This window comes from Leucopleurus acutus, assembly GCF_964270905.1.
Source record: "Leucopleurus acutus genome assembly, chromosome: 16".
NCBI classification, from domain to species: Eukaryota; Metazoa; Chordata; class Mammalia; order Artiodactyla; family Delphinidae; genus Leucopleurus; species Leucopleurus acutus.
This window is the reverse complement of record NC_139158.1, coordinates 53,425,139-53,437,244: the sequence shown is the minus strand read 5'-3', so window position 1 is coordinate 53,437,244 and position 12,106 is coordinate 53,425,139.

Below are 12,106 nucleotides of genomic sequence, written 5' to 3'. Positions count from 1 at the left end.
GCATGCAATTTACATTATAATGGGGAAAGAAAGACTGTAAACAAAGGAATAAAGCACAATATAATATAATGATCTATAAGGAAATATTTAATAAATTAGGGCAAGGGGATAAAGATGGACAGGAGGATCTCTTTTAGAGTTTACATCGAAGTCCTCACTACAATGTTAACTTCAGTGAAAATTTTAAATTTAAATAAAATTTATTTTCATAGAGATCTGAATGAATTACTATGAACCAAGATGTCTCAAACTTGGCCTGGGAGGGATATAAGAGGCTCCCTTGAAGAGAGATATTTAATCATAGTATCCAGAAAATAGAGAAGTTGAACCAACAGAGAATGGATAAGCCAACACAGTACAGTAAAAAGATCTTTTTACTTTATTTTCCTTAAATCCAAAGATGCATCAAATACAGTTTTGAGAAAACTTTAGAGAATGACAAATCAGCTTGGTAGGAAGAAATGAGAGATTGGTCAAAACCGTAAGTTAGGCATCTTTCATTGAAGAAGTTGATGTCACAAAGGCACAATATGAAATAGGTGATTGATGGGATTTTGTAGTGGGTTTTTTACTTCTTTCCAAGGAAAGCTGAGTCCTCAAGATAATGTCTCTCCATGGCTTATTTCCATGGAAGTGGGAGAAGTCTCCTCTATTGCTCCTAGGAATTGCAATTGCATCATTTAGAATTTGAAATTAGGGCTCTTCAATGTGTATAGGTAAATGATCTGCATCAGCATTGCCTCAGTTTCTCATGAAAACGCAAATTTCTATGCTTCACCTCAGACTAATGAATTGAGAACATGGAAGTCTTAATTTTCAACAGACCTGAGGATGAGGAAAAACCAGTCTTAAGAAGAAGAGAGATCTTTCCAGGTACAATGGACAAGAGATACAAAAGTTCCAAGACTGACAGCTTATGATGAACATAAATGTCATTTTGGCTAAAGTATAGTTATCAAAAAGGGAGAGTGGTGGAAGATAAAGTCAAGAAATAGGCTGAACAAATCAAACATCTTCTCCTAGACTATGGCGTAGAATTTGGGTTTTTGTTTTTTTGTTTTTGAAAAGTTATGGAAAGTAATTGGTGGATTCTAAATACAAATGGGTCGTATTCAAAGACACCAACTGAATTTCGAAAGGGCAAATTTTTTTCTTTTTTTTCTTTTTTTTGTCAGTACGCGGCCCTCTCACTGTCGTGGCCTCTCCCACTGCGGAGCACAGGCTCTGGACGTGCAGGCCCAGCGGCCATGGCCCACGGGCCCAGCCACTCTGCGGCATGCGGGATCCTCCCGGACCGGGGGACGAACCCGCATCCCCTGCATCGGCAGGCGGACTCTCAACCACTGCGCCACCAGGGAAACCCAAAAGGGCAAGATTTTAAGAGACCACCAAAGAAATCTTACATCCTCACTTATTACTTCTTCATGTTCCTGTTTGTGGAGGATAAAGATAAGCAACATTGAATTCATGGCCTCATTTTGGCTAAAACAAAACAAATTTATTTTTGATGACATCTCTTTATTATTGTACATCTCAACCAAAAATACAAAACTGAAAAAAAAAATACAAAACTGCCATGTTTTTACAGCAAAATAGAAGAAATGTCTTAGAGTCTATCAAGAGTATCAGTTGATCCTCCATCAGAGTCATGCAGTTTGATGTGCTACCAATTGTGGCTTTATGCATGCAAAAGTGTGCAGGCTCTGATAGAGCCTTTGATATACCTTGTAAAGTAGGAGAGAGGTAATCTTTTAAGCAGGTCCTTACTGTGAATGTCACCTGGTCTATTTCTTAACCACATCACTAGTTTTCCTGGATATCCTCTATATAAACAATTGAGTATAGACAATGCATAAAATAATTTCATAGATATCTTCTTTGCCTGTTTTGAACACTCTTACTGCAGAGTAGGTTCAGTTCTTAGCTAGAACAAAAATAGTTTCACAGGAAAGTAGATGGAGAGGGTCTTGTTGGGATATAGAAAGTGAAATATTTAGTAGCTTGAAAAAAAAAGAAAAAAAAAACAACAACTATGTTCCCACTGCTAGAAGAGAAAATTGTTTGTTTAATCTAAGTAAATTAGCTGCTAGACCAGGGATTCTTAACCAGGGAATATTTACAGTGTCAGCAGACATTTTTATCATGACTAAGGCCATGCTACTTGCATTTAGTGAGTAGAGGCCAAGGGTGCTGCTAAATATCCTACAATGCACAGAACAGCTCCTGCCCTCCATCACACATACTACAAGGCATTACCCAGCTCCAAATCTCAAGAGTGCCCAGATAAAGAAACCCTAGACTAGAAATTTAACTTTGATAGGGATCCTTACTTAACAAAGGATAAACCTGAGTCCTTCAGAATGTTCATATGTTTGTCAAAGAGGGTATTGCAGATGATGGTCAGACGGAAAGATTTAGATATAACTTGCCATATAAAATTGTGTCCCATTAGATGAAGTCCCCAGAGGGTGTAGGAGTTTGGATCTAATTTGTCATAAAATATACTCTAGACCATTGTGTTTCCAAGAGGAATACCAGGAGAGAAGAATGGACTGGGAATCAGAAGTATTGATTCATTTCTCCACTCTGGCTCTAGCTAATTATGATTCTTGAACAAGACACAACCTCCCTGAGTTACAATTTCCTCCTCTGTAGCTTGGGAAGATTAGGATAATTGGCTCTAATGTGTTTTCCAATTCTTATGACTCCATAGGTGTGACACTTTGCACTGCATCAACCTAACTAAGCAGGAGCATCATTTCCCAGAATGCCCTGTCGTAGATAGTTACAAGTCAGGATTGGCCATAAAAGAAATTTACATGAGACTTGAAAGGTCAGCTTAGGCAATAGGGATAGCTGTAGCTAGTGTGAGACAGCAGCTCCTCCAGCTCTCACTCGATCTACTATTTCAGGTCTCAAGGTTTGAATCTAAAATTGTGCAGCTTTGTGACAAACGATACCAGCTTCTTCACTGTCAAGGTTGGATGCCTTGATGGACAGACAATGGCACCCATTTGTCCTTTTGTTTGGACAAACTTCTGGTTCGAACCCTCTGGCTCAATTTGTCTTCACTCTTCCCTATTTCATGTCCAAGTTTCTTTCCCGCTAGCCCTGACCTATAGCAACTTCAGGCCAACACTATATTCAAAACTTGTGAGCGATCTAATGACTATAATAAATTCCTTCTCCCATATCATTCAGAAGGGTTCTGCTACCCTTATTTAATTCTTCTGTTACAAATGAATCAGTGCTAATGACTAAGTGAAGAACTGGAGATTAATTCTATTAGAAATTATAAAGAAACTGAAAGAGGAAAATTTCAAAATGAAAAAAAGAAAAAAGGGAAAAGAAACAGAAAGAAAAAGTAGAAAGGTAAAGAATCAGCAAGTATTTAAAAAATACTCCTAATACCTGTATAACAATGGTCATTCATCATTTTTCTAAGTGTTATGTAGATATGTAAACCCTCAAGAAATTTACAACATTAAGTGAGAAGTTGAGACTACAATTCAGGAAATAATCAAATTAAGCAAGAGTAGCATGTTACAAAAAGTGTTCCACTAACCAATAGTGCTGGTTTCACTTTTTAAAATGTACTATCTAATAATAATCTTGGGAAATATTATATATTCTAGTCTTTCTTTGAAAATAAATTATACATTAAGAAAATTTTCCAAAGAATATTAGAGTTGAGCAACATTTTAAACTATATTTAATCCAATACTTCTAAGCTTACTTAATCATCTGTATTTTTTCCCTCCTAGATAGGTATATTAAAACAAAACAAAGGAATTTAGAAAATTCTGTACTAGGTCACATGATGAAGTATTGACAATAAACACTCCAAGAGTTTAGAAAAAGGGATGTCATTATGAGATCCATTAGCCTTGGAGGACTCCACAAAGGAAGTGTAATTTGTACTGGGATATAGGATGAGAAGTATTTAGATGGGTGGATGGAGAAGGAATAACATTTGGGAAGTTACAGATGATATAATTAAGAGGAGGAAGCCAAATTTTGGTGAGGAATTATCTGGGGTCATATTTCAGAGGGCTCTGAGAGCCAGACTAAGGTATTTAGATGTTTATTGATAGACTTATGAAGACTTAAAGATGTTTGAATCATTAAGAGCTATGAAAAATATTAAACATTTTTTCCAGCATCACTCTGCTAGTAAATGACAGAGTCAGGGTTCAAACTCAGGAACTCTGGCTCTAAAGCTTGTCATTTTAGCCTCTAATATCAGATTTCCCAGAAAGTCCACTGAATTGTAAATCAATTGGGGCAGAAATGGATTAATAAATAATCTGAGGATATGAATGATAGGTTTCTCACAGTGGCTTACACTTGGGGGAACATGGAAGCTTGAACATGGATATTTTGGAAACAATGCACCAAGCAAGTTAAAAACCTGTGTGCTGGTCATATTTGAGGGAGCTCCATGAGCTCACTGAGGTCATAGACCTGACATTGAAGGAATTCATCCAGTTGAAATAAAAAACAGAAGCTACAAAATTAGCACTAAAAGACAGAAATGTAACCAAGCCCGGAGATTTCCTGGCAACAATAGAAGGCTGTGGAAAACTCATCTCCTGCTAGTAAAACCTGACTGAATTATTAGAGAAGGGTAAAAAATTAAAATAAAAAGATCCATTTGCAGGATTCTTACCAAGGGAAAGTTTTTGGATTGGACCAAAAAACAGAAAATTGAGGTACAGCTGATTCCAAAACAGTAGACAAGTTATGAAACCACTTGAATAATTATGGCTTGCTACTGCAGTTCCATCTGGATCATAAATTGAAGTCTATCCCTGCTAAGTGCACAGAGAGTTCTCTAGTTTGTCAGAGCATGCTCAGATGTCTGCTGAAGTGATTGGAGACAAATCATAAACCAAGAGCCTCAGTAATAGTATAAAATTTGGTTAGTTTGCTAATTCTTTCCTTCTTTTTAGAAAAATAAACTTTATTTTACCCAAAGAAATAGGATGGGGTAAGGTCTTAAAAAAGGGTCCAGGCTGTCCACATTGGTCAATACTAATCTCAATGTACTTGTAAAACAAGAACATAGGAGAAAGGGAGAGAGATTGAGAAACTAGTCTGAGACTCATAGCTTATTTTGAACACATTTTATTATTCTCTTTGTATTTCAGTAAACCATATTTGTTAAAGGACAAATGAGTCAAAAGTGTTTCCAATAACTTGGTGTCAAGAATTGTGGAGTGAGCACTTTTGTTTGCTTCTTCTATGTTTGAAATTCTCACTAAAAAATAAATTGGAGTATTTAGAAATCATATATGTGTAAAAATCCTTGAGGAAAACAAAAGGTACCATCAGCAGATCAGTAATTCTCAACAATTTCTGATTTAATCTCACTCCCTGCATATTCAGATTGACTGGCATCAATCTCTTACTCTGGATTAAACTCCCAACTACTACATCCTTTAAAAATGCAAGATTTACCTGGGAAGGTCTCCCAGCTTGAGGTTTGAGTCTTGGTAGAGAAGTCAATCAGAGCCTAAATGAATGTTATAAAAGAGAATAAATAAAACAAGAATATTGGGGGGAATTTAAAAATTGTTAGTGCATTTAATCAAAAGGCTGAATAATATAATGAACAAGACTAATTATCAGAAGATAATTAGTAATTTAGAAAAATAAGTCAATTAAGTCCCCAAAAATGAAAGGCAACAAGATGAATCACTGGCAAATAGGAGAGATGACTTCTAGAATTGAAAGATATGTGTACCAAATACAGTATCCATCTAACAGGAATTTAAGAAGAAAAAAAATATCAGAAAAAAAAATAGAGGGCAATGACAAAAACTGTGAACCTTGGATTTTACCCTACTTTCAAGCTAAGAAGTTAGCAGGCCATAGTTTTATTGAGATTGGCCGGAGACATAAGACTGGGTCAGACATAAAACACTTTGATACTTATAGCACAGAAAGGACCATGAGCATCAGAATATTTGCATCAGTTCCAGTTCCCCCAAATGTTGCAGGGTGACATGCTGGGCCCAAATGGTTGCCTGTTTATGCAGTAGGTGACATTATAGAATAAAAACCTGAAGTTAAGTAACTCAAAACATTTATAATAGGAATAAGCATGCAGGTCTTTTATACTGGAAAATACACTATCCTTACCTTTCCAAGATGTATACAACTTTGCTCTTTGCTCCAAATCGAGACACTATCTTTTTATTCCAAGGATGTTTGTTATATAATAATACTTGTCAAAGATATTATGGAACAAAGGACAGTCAATGTTTCTGTTCACAAAATGTGCAGAAAAGTGAGAGACTCATCAAAAATATTTTTACAACAGGAATGAAATCATCACAGGTACATTAGAAAATGATTTCCGTAAGATGAAAAAAACATAAAAACTTCAACAAAGAAGGAACACCAAGAAACTAATGGCATAATTAAAAGACATGCACTGATAACATTTCTGAATTCCCAGGATACAGAGGTAATCCTGAATACCCCTCATTTATGTTGGGACCTTGTGCTGGAATATTCTCTTGTAAACTTGGTTAAGGGGGAAACTTTATATCTTAGAATATTCTTCCCTGTATGATACTTCTTGGAATTGGCCAAATGAGAAACTTGAAGAAGATTAGGGAGATGGAAGTAAAGCATTTACCATTGCTCTGTGAACATTATCATGATTAGATGGGGTGAGATGCTGATATGTTTGAAAGTTTAAGCTTATCATCAATCTCTTCTGCTCAATGTTCAGTTCTTCTTCATTACTGCAATTCTTACTAATTAACAACTATTCTAAGCCTATCATTAAACTCTTGCCTTCAGATTACTATAAGCAAGAGTTTCTTGTAGACATCATAACCAGCTTCCCTTTTATGATATCACTTGGTGTGTGGGTTGCTTGGCTTAATCAGATGGAATGGCTGGTGATTCTGTGATCTTTCAACTATTCCTTTCAGCCTTTCAATTCTTCAGCTCCTCCCACAAGTACAAAATATTGAATTTCTTATCCCATGACTCTCAGTAGTTTTCCTTTCCTGATTGAGCCCATACTGATACAAAGTTCACAGACTTGGAACCTGAGTCTAGAGTTTATAAGTCCTCATAATGACTGCACCTCAGTTTCAAATAATATTAGTGTCTGAAATTTGATTAAGATAATCCTTGAGAGTAATGCCCTTAGAGACCTAATAGGAAATCAATGACAACAACAACAACAAAAACAACCCAGCTTAAATTCTTTCTGAAGGGAGCTAACATAGTCTATCATCTGAAGCCTTATTATCTTGCAAACAGAAAACCTCCCCCAAATAAAAAGTTAGTCACTTGAAGACATAAGCCAATGTGGAAGAAAGATAACAACAGACAAAAAAAAAAAAAGACCCACTGGGGCTTCAGATTTTGCAATTATCAAGCATAGGCTTTAAAAGAGGTATGCTTATTATGCTGAATGATATAAAAAAAAGATTAAAATGTAAAGTATGAATTTGAACTTTAAGTAAAACTAAATAAAATGTCTAGAATTTAAAAATACAATAACCGTAAAGAAGAGCTAAATAAGTAAATAACAATTTGATCAAACATGAAGACAGAAATTGTGAAATGTATAATAGGTTAGAAAAAAATATCCAGAAAAAAATCACAGAGAGATAAAAAGATATAAAATACAGAAGATTAAAAGATATAGAGGACACCATAAGAAAAGCTAACTACTTAGAATTGGAGTCCTATGATGGTGAAAAATAAAAGAGTAGAAACATTGCATGGATAGAAAATGGCTGAGAATTTTGTAGTACTGTTGAAGGATATTAGGTCACAGATCCAAGAGTCACAATGAACCCCAAGCAGAATAAATAAGAAGGAATTTATGTAGGCCCAGCATTGTAAAACTGACGATAAAAGATAATTAGTAGGGCTTCCCTGGTGGCTCAGTGGTTGACAGTCCGCCTGCCAATGCAGTGGACACGGGTTCGTGCCCCGGTCCAGGAAGATCTCACATGCCATGGAGTGGCTAGTCCTGTGGGCCATGGCCACTGAGCCTGCGTGTCTGGAGCCTGTGCTCCGTAACAGGAGAGGTCACAACAGTGAGAGGCCTGTGTACCGAAAAAAAAAAAAAAAAAAGATAATTAGTAAATATCAAAATAATCTAGAGAAAAATTTACCTTCAAAAGAATAACAATTAGATGGAAAGCTGTCTTCTGAATAGAAAAATGGAAAGCAGACAAAAATAGAATGACATTTTAAATGTGTTGAAATAAAATAACTACCATCCTAAAATTCTGTTCCCAGAAAATATCCTTTAATAATGAAAGTCAAATAAAAACATTTTTTTTTACTCAAACTAAGTTAAAGAAATGTCACCCATAGATTCCCCTAAAGGAAATAATAAATGATACTATTCAGCCAGAAGAAAAACGATACTGGGTGAGAGTTTTATAAGTCATTATGACAAGCAATGGAAAATATAAAAATTTGAATAAATATAATAATAATATTTAAAAATAATAAAAGTTTATAAAATATACAGAAAGTTAAAATATATGAAAACATTGCATATATTTTCATATATATCAGAAGAAGGATAAATGGACTATAAGGATTTAAGTTCCTTGCATAACTCTGGAAAAGGGTATAATTAATAATTAATAACAGATTTGATAAGGAAAGAATGCCTCGTAATCAGTGAAAGAATAATAAAAGAATATATAACTAGTAAGCTAATATCAGAAGTACAATAATAAAAACAATTAACAGTGCAAAAGGGGACAAAACATAAGTAAAACAGTGTAACGAGCATGAGTGATAAAGCAAAAGCACTTAATAAGATCATAGATTTAAAACAAAATACAAAAATTAAAAGGTAACTGGTTTTACACTGGATAAAATGAAAATGAAACTATGTGTTGTTTATAAGCACATATAAAACATAGGAATACAGGCATACCTGGAAGATATAGTAGGTCCTGTTCCAGACCATTGCAATAAAGCAAGCATCACAGTAAAGTGAGTCACACAATTTTTTTGGTTTCTCAGTGCATATAAAAGTTATGTTTGCACTATACTGTAGTCTATAAAGTCTGCAATAGCATTGTCTAAACAAAAGTACATATCTTAATTTTAAATATGTTATTGCTAGAAAATACTAACCATCATCTGAGCCTTCAGTAAATTATAACCTTTTTTTCTGGTGGAAGCTCTCGCTTTGATGTTGATGGCTATTGAATGATCAGGGTGGTGTTCGCTGAAGATTGGGGTGGCTGTAGCAATTTTTAAAAATAAGACAACAGTGGAGTTTGTCACATTGATTGATTCTTCTTTCACAATTTCTTTGTAGCACGCAATGAGGTTTGACTTTACCCATAGTAGAATTTCTTTCAAAATTGAAGTCAATCCACTCGAAGCCTGCCACTGCTTTACCAACCAAGTTTATGTAATATTATAAATCCTTTGTTGTCACTTCAACAATCTCCACAGCATCTTCACCAGGAGTAGTTTCCATCCCAAGAAACCACTTTCTTTACTCATCCATAAGAAGCAACTCTTTGTCTATTCAAGATTTATCAGGAGATTGCAGCAATTCAGTCACATCTTCAGGCTCCACTTTTAATTATATTTCCCTTGCTATTTCTGCTGTGAGTTCCTGCACTGAAGTCATCCATGATGGTTGGAATCAACTTCTTCCAAACTCCTGTTAATGTTGACATTTGGACCGCTTCCCACGAATCACAAAAAGACATTCTTAATATGGCATCTAGAATGGTGAATCCTCTCCAGAAGATTTACAATCAATTTTTCCCCAGATCCATCAGAGGAATCACTATCTATGGTAGTTATAGCTTTATGAAATGTATTTCTTAAGTAATAAGACTTGAAAGTAAAAATTACTCCTTGATCCAAGTGCTCCAGAATGGATGTTGTGTTAACAGGTATGAAAACAACTGAATCTCATTGTACATCTTCATCAGAACTCTTGGGTGACCAGGTGCATTGTCAGTGAGCAGTAATATTTTGAAAGGAATTTTTTTTCTAAGCAGTAGTTCTCAGGAGTAGGTTTAAAATATTCACTAAACCATGTTGTTAACAGATGTGCTATCATCCAGGATTTGTTTCTCCATTTATAGAGCATAGGCAGAATAGATTTAGCATCATGGCCCTAGGAGTTTCAGAATGTTAAATGAGCATTGGCTTCAATTTCAAGTCAGCAGCTGCATTAACCCCTAACAAGAGTGTCAGCCAGTCTTTTGAAGGTTTGAAGGCAGGTATTGACTTCTGCTCTCTAGCTATGGAAGTCCTAATTGGCATCTTCTTCCACTAGCAGGCTGTTTTGTCTACATTGACAATCTGTTGTTTAGTGTAGCCAGCTGCATTAATTATCTTGCTAGATCTTCTGGGTAACTTGCTGCAGCTTCTGCATCAGCCCTTGCTGCTTTGCCTTGCACTTTTGTGTTATGGAGAGAGCTTCTTTCCTTAAATCTCATGAACCAATCTCTGCTAGCTTCAGACTTTTATTCTAAAGATTCCTCACTTCTCTTATCCTTCATAGAATTGAAGAGAGTTAGGGCTTTGCTCTTGATTAGGCTTTGGCATACAGGAATATTGTGGCTGGTTTGATCTTCTATCCAAACTACTAAAACTTTCTTCATATAAGCAATAAGGGTCTTCCACTTCCTTATCATTTTTATGTTCATTGGAGCAGCAGTTTTAATTTCCTTCAAGAGCTTTTCCTTTGTATTCACAAGTTGGCTAACTGTTTGGTATAAGATGCCTAGCTTTTGGCCCATATAGGTCTTCAACATGTCTTCCTCACTAAGTTTAATAATTTCTAGCTTTTGATTTAAATTGAGAGACATGTGAATCTTCCTTTCATTTGAATACTTAGAGGCCATTGCAGCATTGTTCATTGGCCTAATTTCAACATTGCTTTGTTTCAGGAATTAAGGAGGCCTGAGGAGAGGGGGAGTGATAGGGGAATGGCTGATTGGTGGAGCAGTCAGAACACACACAACAATTATCAATTAAGTTTGCCATCTTATATGGGCACGGTTCATGGTACCCCAAAACAATTACAATAGTAACATCAAAGATCACTGGTCACAGATCATCATAACAAATATAATAATAATGAATTTGAAATATTGTGAGAATCACCAAAATGTGACACAGAGACATGAAGTGACCATTTGGAAGAATGGCACTGACAGACTTACTTGATGCAAGGTGCCACAAACCTTCAATTGGTAAAAAACACAGTATCTACAAATCTCAGTAAAGTAAAGATAAATAAAACAGGTATGTCTGTATGGCAAAGGCTAAAAGTTAAAGGATAGAAAAAGCTGGTATAGCTATATTATCAGAAATGATGAATGTCATTAATTGAAAAGCATTGCTATAGTTTTAGAGGATGCATCATGATGATAAAAGTTTGAAATCACAAGGAAAATATAAAAAATAAAATTTTGTACATCTAATAACATAGCTTCAAAGGTATAAAACAAAAAATCTAAAGAACTTCAAGGAGGAAACATAAAGTCACAATTATAGTTCGATTGAAACATTCTCCATAAATAAAAGGAGACAAATTTTTTTTTAAAACCTTCACCATTAGTCTTCCATTTCTCCTTATTCCCTAAACACCCACTCTAAGTTATGTGAGCCCTTGCATGCATATAAAAATATATGGTTTTCTTTATGTGTGCAGCTATTATTATATTTATATTATTTAATAAAGAATTATGTGGATTTCCACTTCCAGAATTATAGTAGGCTAGGTTATTCAGACCACTCTTCCTACAAGTCAACTAAAATTTGAGATAAAATAGCACTGATAGTTTAGTAGACTTGCAGTGCAAGATCTAGTTAAATGTCAGAAATATAAGAGCATTCTGCAGGTTTTGCCCAAATGTATAAACCAAATCTGGGTAACTTGAGGTTTTTTTCTCCCAATACCAAATGGGAACCATGGAACAAGAGTGAAAACACAAAGGTAAGGATTCTCATGTGAGCTTTGCTCTCATAAATATGGGAACTGAAAAAGCTATACCTTCAGGGTAAGAGGAGACAGAAATAAATCTACCTCAGGATCAGCTTCATCCCCACACGTCAGAAATCCACAGTTACT